Source organism: Dendropsophus ebraccatus, chromosome 14, assembly GCF_027789765.1.
Source record: "Dendropsophus ebraccatus isolate aDenEbr1 chromosome 14, aDenEbr1.pat, whole genome shotgun sequence".
Classification (NCBI taxonomy): domain Eukaryota; kingdom Metazoa; phylum Chordata; class Amphibia; order Anura; family Hylidae; genus Dendropsophus; species Dendropsophus ebraccatus.
This window is the reverse complement of record NC_091467.1, coordinates 40,159,784-40,175,056: the sequence shown is the minus strand read 5'-3', so window position 1 is coordinate 40,175,056 and position 15,273 is coordinate 40,159,784.

Sequence of the window (15,273 nt, the reverse complement as noted above, 5' to 3'; positions counted from 1 at the left end):
CTTTTAGGTCCCATGAAACATACATTAGACATATGGAAGATCGCGGTGACAGCGTACCCTTTACGGTCTACCCCGTCCCCACTGACTCCTATTATATACACCAGTCTCATAGGGAGTAGTTGTACATATGACGAAATAGCTCCATGGCAACATGGTAATTTGTTCCACTTTGCTGATGTGGTTGACCCGTTTACCAGGACAGTTCTGACATTCCCTGTCCTGAGGGACAGAAGGGGCCTCCCACAATGGTCAGCTGCCTATCATGAGATTATCTCCTCCACGGCAGCATTGATCATGGGATATGCACCATTCCCGAAACCAACCGCCTTTGAGTGGTTATGTAAAAGTACCCCCTCCACCAGAGGGTTAATTTCTACCATCTACTCTCTTCTCAACACCCCTCAGGAGGGGCAGGAGATAAGTCACCCGTAAATGGCTAAATGGGAGACTTACCTGGGTAGGACTATTCCCGTCCAGGTGTGGCAAATTATCTGGTCGCAAGCGGCCAAATCCTCTTCGAGTGTGTCGTATCGGGAAAACCAGTACAAGATCCTGTTTTACTGGTACCACACACCCGAGTTGTTACACCGTCTGTATCCTGAGTCTACACACCTCTGTTGGCGTTGTTCCGAAGCACCAGGCTCCTTTCCGCACATATTTTGGGATTGTGTTAAGCTCCGTCCATATTGGAGCGGTATCCAGGGATTGATTGCGACTGTGACAGGCCGTACTATTCCCTTAGACCCTATGGTATATATTCTAAATGTCCCACCCAAGACCATGCAGAAGCATTTGGCCAGACTGTTGCTGTATATACTGACAGCTGCTAAGTGCCTGGTGGCGCGGTATTGGAAGCAGACATTGATTCCCTCTGCGGTTGAGCTGGTCAATCGGATACAAGAGGTGAGGAGGATGGAATACATGACAGCTATGCACGCTAACCGTGTGGATAAATTTCGGAAAATTTGGAATCAATGGGATGCCTACTATGAGGTTTCATATATGCCCCGAGTTGCTGCTCAACCCCCCCCCCCTACCCCATGTTCGTCTCCTTTACCCCACCCCTGTGTTGTCCTTGTCTTGTTCGTGTCAGTGTGTTTGGTTTCCTGATTGATGGCGCCACTGTTGGCGCTCCATGGCGATTTTGCTAGTCCAAGTTACTAGATTAACATGCTTGCTGATTTGTGTTACTCATAGGATTCCCTGTAGAGGATACATTACTATTGTGCTACCTGTATCTTTTTATGTCTGAATCAGGAGTGTTGGGGACTGGTGTATAACTCTTACAGCTTTTTGTATACAGTGTTAAAAAAACAAAAAACGAATAAAATAGACAATTGTTTACAAAAAAATAACTGGGAAACCAGGAAAAAATTATTTGCAAGGTGAAATTGAAAAAAAACATTTTTTTTTTTTTTTTTGGGGGGGGGGGGGGTGGAGATGTGTTTACACTGTTCAACCTATGATAAAACTGACATGTTATCTATGTTTCTCAAGTCGGTACAATTACAAAAAAATGAGCAATTTTGTATATTGGCGGGTCTTTACACTTACGCCATTTACCTTGCAAGATCTGGAATATGATAATTTAATACTTTGGACGATTACGCACGTGGCCGTACCAAATATGTTTGTTTATTTATTTATTTTTCCTTTATAAAATTTATGAAAAATATTTTTTTTTCCCACATACATTAGAAGTCCCCTGGCTCCGCAACATAGTGGCCCAAAAATTATCCTAGAAAAGATTAAGAAATTCTCTCAACTTTGCAGTTTTAGCTTACCTGTGACCCTGATCTACATCTAGATAGTTAAAATCACCCATTATCATTACTGTACCCTCCTGAGAAATCCGTATATTTAAAACCACATGGGGGGAGAGTATACTTACAGGAGTGATCTAGTTGTCTTTACCATAACAGCTCAGACAATCAGCGACTGAGGAAGGACTGCAGTGCAGTGTCCCGCCTCAGCCACTGATTGGCTGAGCGGCAATAGTGACGACGGGTAGAAAATGCAGCAACAACCTTTTACAACTCCACAATTACCTCAGCTCTTAACTCTCAAAGACAGCAGAACGTGACATCAATAGACAGCCCAGGTACGCCAACCTAAGCAAACAACTAAGGCAAGTGTCCTTGGCTGCTGAATTGCACTAGAAGAAAACCCTCTCTACGGATGACTTCCAGACATACAAACAAGGACTCCTTAACTTTAAATCTGCCCTTACCTCTGCTAAACAGCAGATCTTCTCTCTCTCACAACCCTAGGTAACTATTTAATACCTAAAGGGGTATTCCCCCCAAAATTATTTTTGCATTAATACGTTCCCCACCCATAGCTTTCCATCTTTTTAATACAGATTTATTATGGATTCTGCACAGTTTTGCTGTTATCTAGATGCATTCATCCCCACCCAACGCATTGAATCATCAAATCTCAGTCCAACTCGTCACCACTCCCTGCTCCTGGCCCCCACCCTCCGTGTCGAGGTCATGTGTCCCCCATCTCTTCAATGGGCTGGGTTAGCTCTTTTAAGCAGGGCTGTGGAGTCGGTAAGCCGCAGCTCCGTCTCCAACTCCTGAATTTTATCAGGACCGACTCCGACTCCTGAATTTTATCAGGACCGACTCCGACCTCCCGACTCCGACTCCTGCTCCTTCATAAATTGCCGCCAGTCATATACCAGGGGAGTTATTTATCACACTGGCTCAGCAGCTTCTCCCTAATGTCCTTCATGATCCTGGGGCGACTTCTGAGGGAATAAAGGAATACTGTATATAAAGCAGATTCTCCTGTGTGTGCAGTGGATGCAGCCAGTCTCCAGCCTCCATGTCCTGAACAACTCACAACTAGACTACATGGAGCAGGTGGTCTTTTCCTGCTGACAATCTTCTATGTTTCTAACTAAATATTCACCATACTTAAACACTGCTAACAATGCCAGATACCTGTAATATAGACGTCAGCCATAGTGATATAGAGGTCACACAGTGATATAGAAGGTCACTGTGGGGGCACGCAATAGCACGCACACACACACAGCCTGCTGCAGCCATAGCATACACACACACCCACACAGCCTGCTGCAGCTATAGCATATACACCCACACCCACACAGCCTGCTGCAGCCATAGTACACAGAAACACACACACACACACACACAGCCTGCTGCAGCCATAGTGTGTGTGCACACACACACACAGCTTGCTGCAGCCATAGCACACATACACACAGCCTGCTGCAGCCATAGCACACATACACACAGTCTGCTGTAGTCATAGCACACACACAGCCTACTGCAGCCATAGCACCCCCCCCCCCACACACACACACAGCTGCAGCCATTGAACACTGAAGAAAAACACACAATCTTCTCCCAGAGAGAAAACACCACACTGAGGACAGAGGTTACTGCTACACTACTTATGTCTTCTCCTTCTCCTCTATATTACACAGGGTATCGTCATATTACACTGCTGCTCATATACAGTCATCCAGCATCCAGGAAGAGAACAGCACAGATCCCCCCCCCACACACACACACACACAATGGACTCTTCCAGCTCAGAAACAAACTGCCAAATAGTGACCGACAACTTTTCCATGACCATCCTTATGTAATAGGGCCAGTGTCCTATTAGAATGTTGCTCATAATATATATTCATGAGCAAAACTTGTAAAATTCATATCAAAATTCAATTCTACATTTTTTAAAGATTTTTTTAAAGCTGGAGTCGGAGTTGGTACATTTTTTTCCGACTCCAACTCCGACTTCGACTCCAGCCAAAGCTAGCTCCGACTCCAACTCCGACTCTGACTCCAGACAAAACTAGCTCCGACTCCGCCTCCACGACTCCGACTCCACAGCCCTGCTTCTAAGTGAGGGAGGACACTAAAGTGAGGGAGGACACTGACAGCTGCTGCTGTCTCCCTCCTTCCAGGTCACCAGCACTGTGTGCCCCCTCTGCCCCTGAGCTCACCTGCGGCCCCGGCTCACCCGCCCCCACCTCCCGTGGCTTACCTGCGGAATCCCCTGCGGCACCCCCCGAGGCTCACCTGTGGCCCCCACAGTGTTCACCTGTGACCCCCCCCCCCCCGTGCGGCACCCCCCGTGGCACTCCTCGCGAACAGGTTCCTCTATCCATAGGTACCAGCATGCCATTTACCTTATTCATGTAAGGTGTTTTGATTTTGTAATGTTCTATTTGTCACCCCATCTTTCTTGTGTAGGACTCTGCAATCAAGAGCTTTAAAAATAAATAATAAAAATAATATTAGACCGTCGTAGTAAGTATAATTTCACAGCTCCCCTTACAACCAACAGAGCCCAGTCTTGACCCCAGGGAATCAACTTAACCCCCTGGGGGCGAAATGTCAATTTCAAATTAACCAGGTACCCTCCGCTCTGCTAAGAGGGGGGAAACTGGTTAACTCCATACTGTATTCACCAACCTACTCCTTCAAACTGCTGGTACCGCCCATTTCATGAGAGTAAGTCGGTCATGTCTTTTAAAATGCCTTGGTTAGCGTAAAAAAAACAGCTGAGTCAATTTGGTGTGGTCTAGAGTGTCTTCCCCAGGCCTGTGATGCTTCTCCTTTCTTCCTCCCCTCCCATCTCATCATTAGGAACGCCCCTGGGCAGGATTTCCCATCTTCATCACTTTTCTAAACAATCCTTAACAATCCGAAGTGGCACATGTGTGCTGTTTAGGCAAGCAATGAATAGGAGAAATCTGGCCAGCAGGGTTCCTAATGATGGGGATGGCGGAGAGGAGGAAAGGAGAAGTGTCACAGGCCTGGGACACAGACATTCTAGGCCTGCCACATTGACTTAGCTGCTGCAGAGTTAAAGATAAAATGATCTACCCTAACCAAGGCACTGGGCGCGTTTTAAGACATGGCTGGGAAGGACTTACTCTCATCAAACGTTCGGAACCAGTGGTTTTGGAGGGTGGGTAGGTGGATTTAGTGTCGCTTTAAATTCTCAAGTCTCCCATGGATTTCAATGGGAATTGAAATTGTGGGTACAGTGACTCTGTAGCCACAATCTGCCAGCCCCCCCCAAACCGCTTGTACCTTCAGATAGCTGCTTTTAATCCAAGATCTGTCCTGGGGTCCGTTCGGCAGGTGATGCAGTTTATGTCATAAAAAACAGCTTTTAAACTGGCAGCCCCGTGCCCTTTGGCCGTGGCTTACATTGTGTATGCATTAGACTGGCATATCCTCTCTGTTCCTCCTCTCTACCCTCCTCGTCATTAGGAATGCTCCAGGCAGATTGCCTCCTTTTCGTCAGCTGTGTGAGCCTGGCACATGGGCTGGATCGTTAAGGCATCTGTGTAGTTTTCACTGCAGAGGAATAGGAAAAATAGTGAATAGGGTGGGGAGGAGGGACGGAGAGGTTGTGCTAGCCTAATGCATACACAAACTAAGCCACGGCCAAAGGGCACGGGGCTGCCAGTTTAAAAGTTATTTTTTATGACAATAACTGCATCACCTGCCGAACGGACCACAGGACAAATCTTGGATAAAAAGCAGCTATCCGAAGGTACAAGCGTTTTTTTTTTTTTTTTTTTGGGGGGGGGGGGGGGAGGGCAGATTGTGGGTACAGAGTCGCTTAAAGCACTTAAGTAGTAAAAAATACTTTACTTGAGTAACGACTCCATAAGGCTCAGGTTGTGCCTCTGAACATAACAGTAGTACACTTTATATTCAGTAATATTATTTATGGCAATATTAGTAATAGTAATAGCCATATGGTTCTGTTATATATAAAAAATATGCATTTTGCAATTACTCCAACAAATGTCTTAATAAATCCTGATTTAAAGTTCTGTTTATAGTAACATAATATGCTAGACTGAATTTCTATACAGTTAATCCAACCTGGTTTAATTAGCCTATAGCATGGCAAGAAAACAGAGACACTATAGGGATTGTAAACAGTTTTAAAAATTCAGACATCAGGTATATCCACCCAAATTCTGCAATTAGTTATCAAATGGGGCCAAGGGGAGGCAGAGGCCTCTATGGCTGAGTTTGGAAACCTAGACGTCCTGGCTAATCACGGGTGGGGATCCCCACTCCACAAATCGCGTGACTTGGCTGCTCGGGGAAGGAGCTGAGTAAATGAACCCCAGCCCTTGGCTCTAGCTCTCACAATATTCTGATCAAAATCTACAGCATGGAATGTAAATTGGAAGCAGACTTGGAGAGAGTGAGAGCAGATGTTACAAGGTAACTGGTATTTATTTTACTTTTCCTCACATTCTCATGTTATTCTGGGTTCAGCAGAGGAGACAGGCATGTCCCATTCCATGTCTCACTGGAGTTATATATTTTGAGACATTTGTGGCAACTTAATGCATAAACCCAGATTATTCTGCACATTTATCAGAGTACAAATGAGAATTGTTAGTATGCAGTTTAAAATAGCTCAACTACTAAGGCAACAGAAAACTCAGAATTTCGATAAAGAATCTTTCATCCAGTAATGTACAAATGAGTGGGGCTTCCACATATGTGGAAGAGTTAAACTAATTTCCACTATGAGAGCATTATGAATTAGGCACTCACATCTGCTTTCAAGCATATTCCAGACAGACAAATTATATTTTCAATACACTGCACTGGGCTTTAAAAATAGATTACCATATTACATACAGAATGTTACTGCAGCCTGATCTGGATTTACCTAAACAACAAAATGGAATTAAAAAGGAAAAACCCTTAGAGTTATTAAGTGCCATATTATATTAATTGGGGCATGATTTATCATCTAATTGGACAATGTTCAGAATGTATTGATGCTATAAATGTGTGTTTACTGTTTAGTTGCAATTTCAGTAAGTTGGCAAAAGGAACATGGCCAAGGAAAACCAGGCTTGGGACATGTTACATACTGTAAATCTAGCAGAGTTTTACACAAGAAGAAGACGCCAACCTGATCCTGCATGAGCTAAACTAAATCAGCATTATTATGGACTTCTCCAGGAGGCAGTGCGGAATATATTTAGGCTTTGTGTTCTAGAAACTCATAGTATAGTATAGTAAAGTATGAGCAGTTTACTTGCCAAAGAACAATGGAGTAGCCTTCTAAAACAGCATGTCCTATTCCTCTTATCCCTATATAATAATAAAAGGTTCACCCAAAATTCCTGTGCACACAGTCTGGCTGACGTCTTATAATATTCATCTACGGGTCCTTAGTTTGAAGTTAGTATCCTGTCTTAGAACCCTTTGAGGTTCTAAGACAAATTAATAAAGCTTCTTATTAGCCTCCATCCTTGCACATGTCCAACTGACATTTCTCTCTTCAAGCCTCTCATGCTTAACCAATGTCAAACACTGAAGACATCTATGAGGTTAAAGAGATCTTGGGGCGCAGTCTAGGCATCTGTCTGCTACTCTGCCCTCTTTCAAACTGTTTATCATCCTGCTTCTTACCAGCCTTAGCATTCTGTGCTAAGGCAGCTTCCTGTGTGATTGGGCTTCCTATAGTGTGTATGCCTGCTCTCCTTTATTTAAAGGGTCAGCACACAGATTGTAGTGAATTCTAGGCTAATCGCCTGATGGTATTTATTGCCATGACATCTAGACCTCTCTGCTCAGTTGTTGGTGTTGTTTCTGTGAGCAAACCACATCTGTGCTTTTGGCTATCAACCACTTTCCTCGCTTCCGAGCAACCTTCTAGCCATTTGGATCTTGTTCCATTTCTGGTTCTCTGCTCAGCTCCAGTCTGGTTAAACTCATCACATTGAAACATTAAAGTTGGACCTTTAGAAGAAGAACATACAATTTCCTTCTGTTGGTGATCACTAGGGACCTTCTCTGAGGGTAGCAACCTGGGATTTTTCCACATTGAAGCCCGTCTGGTGAACATCAGGGGCTCCTTAGACTCTACTCTTTGAAGAAGGCATCTCTCCAAACTACTCTCCACATCACATCCCACCACCTGCGCACTTGACCCAATTCCATCCCACCTTATCCCCAACCTCTCCTCAGCACTTGTCCCAGCACTAACCCATCTATCAATCTATCACTAACTTCTGGCATCTTCCCATCTCTATACAAACATGCAACCATCACACCCATCCTCAAAAAGCCATCCCTTGATCCTACCTCCTTATCCAGCTACCGCACCATCTCTCTTCTCCCATTTGCCTCAAAACTCCTGGAACAAGATGTCTACCATGAACTTTCCTCCCATTTTTCATCCAACTCGCTTTTTGACTCCCTGCAATCTGGCTTCCGCCCCCACCATTCCACAGAAACCGCCCTCACCAAAGTGGCTAATGACCTGCTGACTGCCAAAACCTCGCGCCAATATTCTGTGCTCCTTCTCCTTGACCTATCTTCTGCCTTCGACACAGTTGACCATTTTCTCCTCTTACAAATCCTCTCATCCCTTGGTGTCACTAGCCTAGCCCTCTCCTGGATCTCCTCTTACCTCTCCAACCGCACTTTTAGTGTCTCCCATTCTCACACCACCTCTTCTCCTCGTCCCCTTACTGTTGGTGTTCCCCAAGGCTCTGTACTTGGGCCTCTTCTCTTCTCCATCTACACCTCTGGCCTGGGACATAGAGTCCCATGGCTTCAGCTACCACCTCTACGCCGATGACACTCAGATCTACCTCTCTGGTCCGGATGTCACCTCTTTGCTATCCAGGATTCCAGAGTGTCTATCAGCCATATCCTCCTTCTTCTCCTCCCGCTTTCTAAAACTCAACATTGACAAAACAGAACTTATCATCTTTCCCCCATCTCGCTCCACCCCGCCTTCTAATCTGTCAATCACTATCAATGGCTGCACTCTGTCCCCTGTCCCCCAAGTCCGCTGCCTTGGGGTCACCTTTAACTCTGCCCTGTCCTTTAAACCACATATTCAGGCCCTGACCACCTCTTGCCGCCTTCACCTCAAAAACATTTCCAGAATCCACTCTTTCCTCACCTCTGACTCCACCAAACTATTGGTACATGCTCTCATTATCTCCCGCTTGGACTACTGTAACATCCTCCTCTCTGGCCTTCCAGCTAACTCCCTTGATCCCCTCCAGTCTATCCTTAACACTGCTGCCCAACTAATCCACCTTTCCCCTCGTTTTGCCTCAGCCTCTCCCCTCTGCCAATCCCTCCACTGGCTCCCCATTGCCCAACGTATTCACTTTAAACTGTTGACCATGACATGCAAGGCCATCCACAACCTGTCCCCTCCATACATCTCTGACCTGATATCCCGCTACCGTCCCTCACGCAACCTTCGATCCTCCAGTGACCTCCGTCTGCGCTCCCCCCTTGTTCGTACCTCGCACAACCGCCTCCAAGACTTTGCCCGAGCCTCCCCCATACTCTGGAACTCGCTACCCCGACACATCCGTCTCTCATCCACCATCATGTCCTTCAAAAGTAACCTGAAAACCCATCTCTTCAAACTAGGCTACAACATACAATAACTCTGCATCACACTTGAATGGCTGCACTTTACCTCCTGTTTCTCTCCCTATACCCTATAGATTGTAAGCCCCCGCGGGCAGGGTCCTCTTCCCCCATGTACCAGTCTGTCTTTTGCCGTCACGTAATGTTTTCTGATCTTGTATTGTTCCTGCCTGTTGCCTTTCTATTGTATAGCGCTCTGGAATTAAGGGTGCTTTATAAATAAATAATAATAATAATAAAAAGAAGGTATGTTAGCACACCATGGTGATCCAGGGGATCCACCTCCTTGTGTCTGGTCCATCCGTTACATACCAGTTCTATCTTGGATTCTAATACACCATTTTTATGCACCAAAAAATGTCTATTTTGCTTTTAAGCATTGACCAAGTCTCTAGGGTCTGTCATAAACTACCTACAGCATATGAAACAAAGGAGATCTGCCAAATTGAGTTAGGGTACTATTACACAGAAGATAATCGTCCGAATCGGCACGATTTGGCCGATTATCGCTCCATGTAATAAATACGACGATCAGCTGATGACAACGATCATCGGCTAATCGTTGATATAGGTTTGGACCTATTTTTGTTGGACGCTGACCGCGCACCGCTATGTGTAATAGCGGTGCACAGCCGGCGACTGACAATATACATTACCTATCCACGTTCCAGGGCTGCTGCTGCGGTCTTCTTCTCCCCAGGTCCTGCGCGCTCTAGCTTCAGAGTGGCGTGTCAGCTGACAGGCCGCCCGGCCAATCACAGGCCACAGCGGTCCCGGCCTTTGATTGGCTAAGCCGCCTGCCAGCTGACAGGCCACTCTGAAGTTAGAGCGCGCGGGACCTGTGGAGAAGCAGACCGCAGCAGCAGCCCTGGAACGTGGATAGGTAATGTATATAGTTAAGCAAGGGCTGCAAGGACATCGGTAATGATGTCCCTGCAGCCCTTGTTTAACGATTATCGGGCCGTGTAATAGGTCCAGTAAGCGAGCGACGATCTTGCAGATCGCTGCTCGTTTACAGATATTATTGGGCCCCCATCGGCCTGTGTAATACCACCCTTAGCAACTGGAAGCTACTTAGGTTCAATTAGTTGGTGCCTCTATGATTTTTTCCCTTGCTAGAATAATTTTAATAAACTGGCTTGAAGATAAGAATAATAGAAGAATTTGCTAAAATCGCCATATTGCTGCTCATTATTTCAGGCTCAGTCCTGCCCAATGCTCCACTGCACTTCCAATCACACTTGCTCTACAGCGAAAACAGACTATATGTAAAGCTCCAAAAGTGTATCTTTGAAAACATTTCAAGTTCAGCTCAGCAGGTTTATTGCAAACTTTGTTGCAAAGTTCGGGTTCATCTGAACTGAACCTTAAAAAAACCACATTAACACAGCTAAACTATTGCAGCTACAAAAGGGGCTATAGGGGCTCTATTACCATGAAAAACACCTTAAGGCCACATTCCCACTATGTATTTTTTGACTAAACAATGGCTGTTGTTGCAAGTTTGCAACAACAGCCATTGTTTAATCACACCATTCATGATCAGCCATTGCTTGATCAACCGATCCAGGGTGCATACCATTGTGGGAGATGTGTGCATGTTGCTGGTTTGGAAGCCCAGATCCTGGATCTAAATGAGCAGCTGCAACGATTGAGATGCATTAGCAAACTGGAAAGGGGTCTGCTTCTCACTGAGCAAGCACTCCAAGGGGTAGATGGGGGAGAGAGTGATAGCATGGAGGTACAGGAGGAAGAGGCAGCTAGTTGGGTCACAGTTAGAAAAAGGGGTAGAGGGAAGAGTGTGAGGGAGGCCAGTCCTGATCTGGCACACCCCAACAAGTTTGCCAAATTGGCGGATGAGGGGGATGTTGATTCAGGGGTGGCATTGCTGCAGCAGGACACTGCCTCTGAAAGCCAGGGGGGTGTCTGCTCCAGTAAGGTGGGAAACAGGAGTTCAGGGCAGGCCAGGCAGGTACTGGTAGTGGGGGACTCAATTATTAGGGGGACAGACAGGGCAATCTGTCACAAAGACCGGGATCGTCGAACAGTGTGTTGCCTTCCTGGCGCTCGAGTTCGTCACATCGCGGATCGGGCTGACAGATTACTGGGAGGGGCTGGCGATGACCCAGCAGTCATGGTGCACATTGGCACCAATGATAAAGTTAGAGGTAGGTGGCGGGTCCTTAAAAACGATTTCAAGGACTTAGGCAGGAAGCTTAAAACTAGGACCTCCAAGGTGATATTTTCCGAAATATTACCTGTACCACGAGCCACACCTGAGAGACAGCGGGAGATTAGGGAGGTAAATAAGTGGCTCAAGAGCTGGTGTAGGATAGAGGGGTTTGGGTTCATGGAGAACTGGGCCGACTTCTCGGTCGGTTACAGGCTCTACGGTAGGGACGGGTTGCATCTCAATGTAATAAGAAAGGGGGAGGGGTCTGTCTATATGTTAAATCATGCCTTAAGTCTATTCTGCAGGAGGATATATGTGATGATAATGTGGAGTCTCTTTGGGTAGAAATAAGGGGAGGGACGAAGAATAATAAAATTCTTATAGAAGTGAGTTATAAACCTCCAAGTATAGTGGAAGAATCAGAAAATCTTCTTATAAGACAAATAGATGTGGCAGCGAAGCAGGGGGAAGTCATTATTATGGGGGACTTTAACTACCCAAATATCAACTGGAAAGCAGAAACCTGCAGCTCCAGGAAGGGAAGCAGGTTTTTGGAAATAGTAAAAGATAATTACCTTTCCCAACTAGTAGAGGAACCAACAAGATCTTAACCAATAGGCCCGACAGAATATCAAAAATTGAGGTGGGGGGTCACGTAGGTAATAGTGACCATAACATAGTAAGTTTTCAATTATCCTTCAATAAAATTATTAGTAGAGGGGCTACAAAAACATTAAATTTCAGGAAGGCTAATTTCCAAAAACTAAGAGAGGACCTTGGGAACATAGACTGGGACAATGCCTTCAGAAATAAAAGTACACAAGAGAAATGGGACATATTTAAGAGCATCCTGGGTAAATCGTGTGAATGACACATACCATATGGGAATAAACGTAGTAGAAATAAGAGAAATCCAATGTGGTTAACTACAGCTGTAAGGGGTGCAATAAATGATAAGAAACAAGCATTCAGACAACGAAAACAAGAAGGTAGTGGGGAAGCATTGAGCAACTATAGACAGAAGAATAGAATGTGTAAAAAGCAAATAAAAGAAGCAAAAATAGCAACAGAAAGAAGGATAGCCACAGAAAGTAAAACAAATCCCAAAATGTTCTTCACCTATATAAATAACAAAAGACTTAAAACCGAAAATGTTGGTCCCCTCAAAAATAATCTGGGTGTAATGGTGGAGGGGGAAGAGGAAAAGGCCAATCTACTAAATACATTCTTCTCTACTGTATTCACAGAGGAGAATCCCATAACAGACGACATGACTAGTGATAATGTTAATCCTCCCACAAATCTCACCTGCCTAACACAACAAGAAGTGGAGAAACGCCTTAAAAATATTAAAATCCATAAGTCACCGGGCCCAGAAGATATCCATCCTAGAGTTTTGCAAGAATTAAATACTGTGTTGCACAGACCGTTATTCCTATTATTTAAAGATTCTGTTACGACAGGGATTGTTCCACAGGACTGGCGCATAGCTAATGTGGTACCAATATTCAAGAAGGGGTCAAGGAGTGATCCTGGAAACTACAGGCCCGTAAGTCTAACATCTATAGTAGGTAAAGTACTTGAGGGGATTGTAAGAGATGCTATACTGGAGTATCTTAATGAAAATAATCTTATGACGCAGCACCAGCATGGATTTATGAGGGATCGATCCTGTCAGACTAATCTGATCGGCTTCTATGAAGAGGTAAGTTATAGACTGGACCTGGGGGAGGCTGTGGATGTTGTGTATCTGGACTTTTCAAAGGCATTTGATACTGTGCCGCATGAAAGGTTGGTCTACAAAATGAGGATGCTGGGACTTGGGGAAACGTATGCAAATGGGTAAGTAACTGGTTGTGTGATAGAAAACAGAGGGTGGTCATTGATGGAAAATATTCAGATTGGGTTTTAGTTACTAGTGGGGTACCACAGGGGTCAGTGTTGGGTCCACTTCTTTTTAATATTTTTATTAATGATCTTATAGAGGGGCTACAGAGTAGAATCTCCATTTTTGCAGATGATACTAAACTGGGTAAAGTAATCAGTACAGAGGAGGATAATATCATATTACAGAGGGATTTGGAGAAGCTAGAGGCTTGGGCGGTGAAATGGCAAATGAAGTTTAATGTGGATAAATGTAAGGTTATGCACTTGGGCCATAGAAATAATAAGTACAGTTATGTGCTAAATAATAAAACACTGGGTAAAACTACTTCCGAAAAGGACCTGGGGGTATTGGTGGACAGTAAACTCAACTTTAGTGATCAGTGCCAGGCAGCAGCTGCCAAGGCTAATAAAATAATGGGGTGCATCAAAAGAGGTATAGATGCTAAAGATGAGAACATAGTTTTGCCTCTTTATAAATCACTAGTCAGACCACATATGGAATACTGTGTACAGTTTTGGGCACCGGTATATAAGAAGGACATAGGTGAACTGGAGCGGGTGCAGAGGAGGGCAACAAAGGTCATTAAGGGAATGGGTGGGTTACAGTACCAAGACAGGTTATCAAGCTTGGGGTTATTTACGCTAGAAAAAAGACTCTTGTCTTCTTTCAACCTTATTTACTATGTTACTATGTTACAGCAGCCGTTCCATTAACTTCTATGGAATCCTGCCCGATATACACTCCGGCCTGAGATTCCATGCGGCCGCACAGAAAACTCACATGTCTACTTTGTGCGGCCGCTATTCATTGAACAGCGGCTGCACGAAATAGACTGTGCAGACAATGTAAAGTACGGCTTCGGCCATACTTTACAGTATCTGGTATGGCTAATTGGAGTGCGGGCACACCCGAATACGTCTGTATTGCAATTAAAAATAAGTCATGGTAACCCATACGGTACTATCACGTCTGAACATGGCCTAAAATTGCATGTTTGTTTGCTGCAAAAAAGAAAGTTTTAAAGACCCATTGATCTCAGTGGAAGAAGCATCCAAAACTCGAATTGTGAAAGCCAAGCTTAAAATATCACTTTTTAGGAATGTTTGTGCTTGTTTCAAGCGGCAAAACCACGCTGAAATACGTGATTTGTAATAACCGAACAAATGCTTATAGAGTATTACTGCTGGAATCATTAAATAGTAGTAACAGCAGTCTCAGTGACCTCACAGGGCCAAATTTGGATTTATTTAGACCTTACTTGCCCCATAACAGGTTTGGACGCATTAGTCACAGTGTAAGAGATCCCACAGGGTTAGTACAGAGAGTTAAAGGTTGTAACACCAGCACTCTCTTGGACCTACTAGGGCAGTGGAAACAGTAGCCCCAGCAGCACTCACGTGGACCCAATAGTGCCTAGAACAGTCAGATAACGGTGGAAGCAGTAGCAGTACTCTTTTGGACTTAGTAGGGCCTAAAACAGCCAGTTAATGATGGAAGCATTAGCATAACCAGCACTCTCTTTAAGGGTGCCTTCAAACGTGCCGTATCGCTGCTTCTTTCTCACACAAAACTCACATTAAACTCGCATGAAACTCGAATGAAAGTAGCTGTGTTTTTTGTGGTGTTGAACTCGTCTGTGAAAATCATATTAAAATCAAAACTCGCATGTAAAAATCGCACCAAACACGCAGTGAGAATACACATACATTGGCTTGATAGCAATCAGTATCACTGTGGATTTATGTGCGAGAAACTCGCATCGATATATACACAGT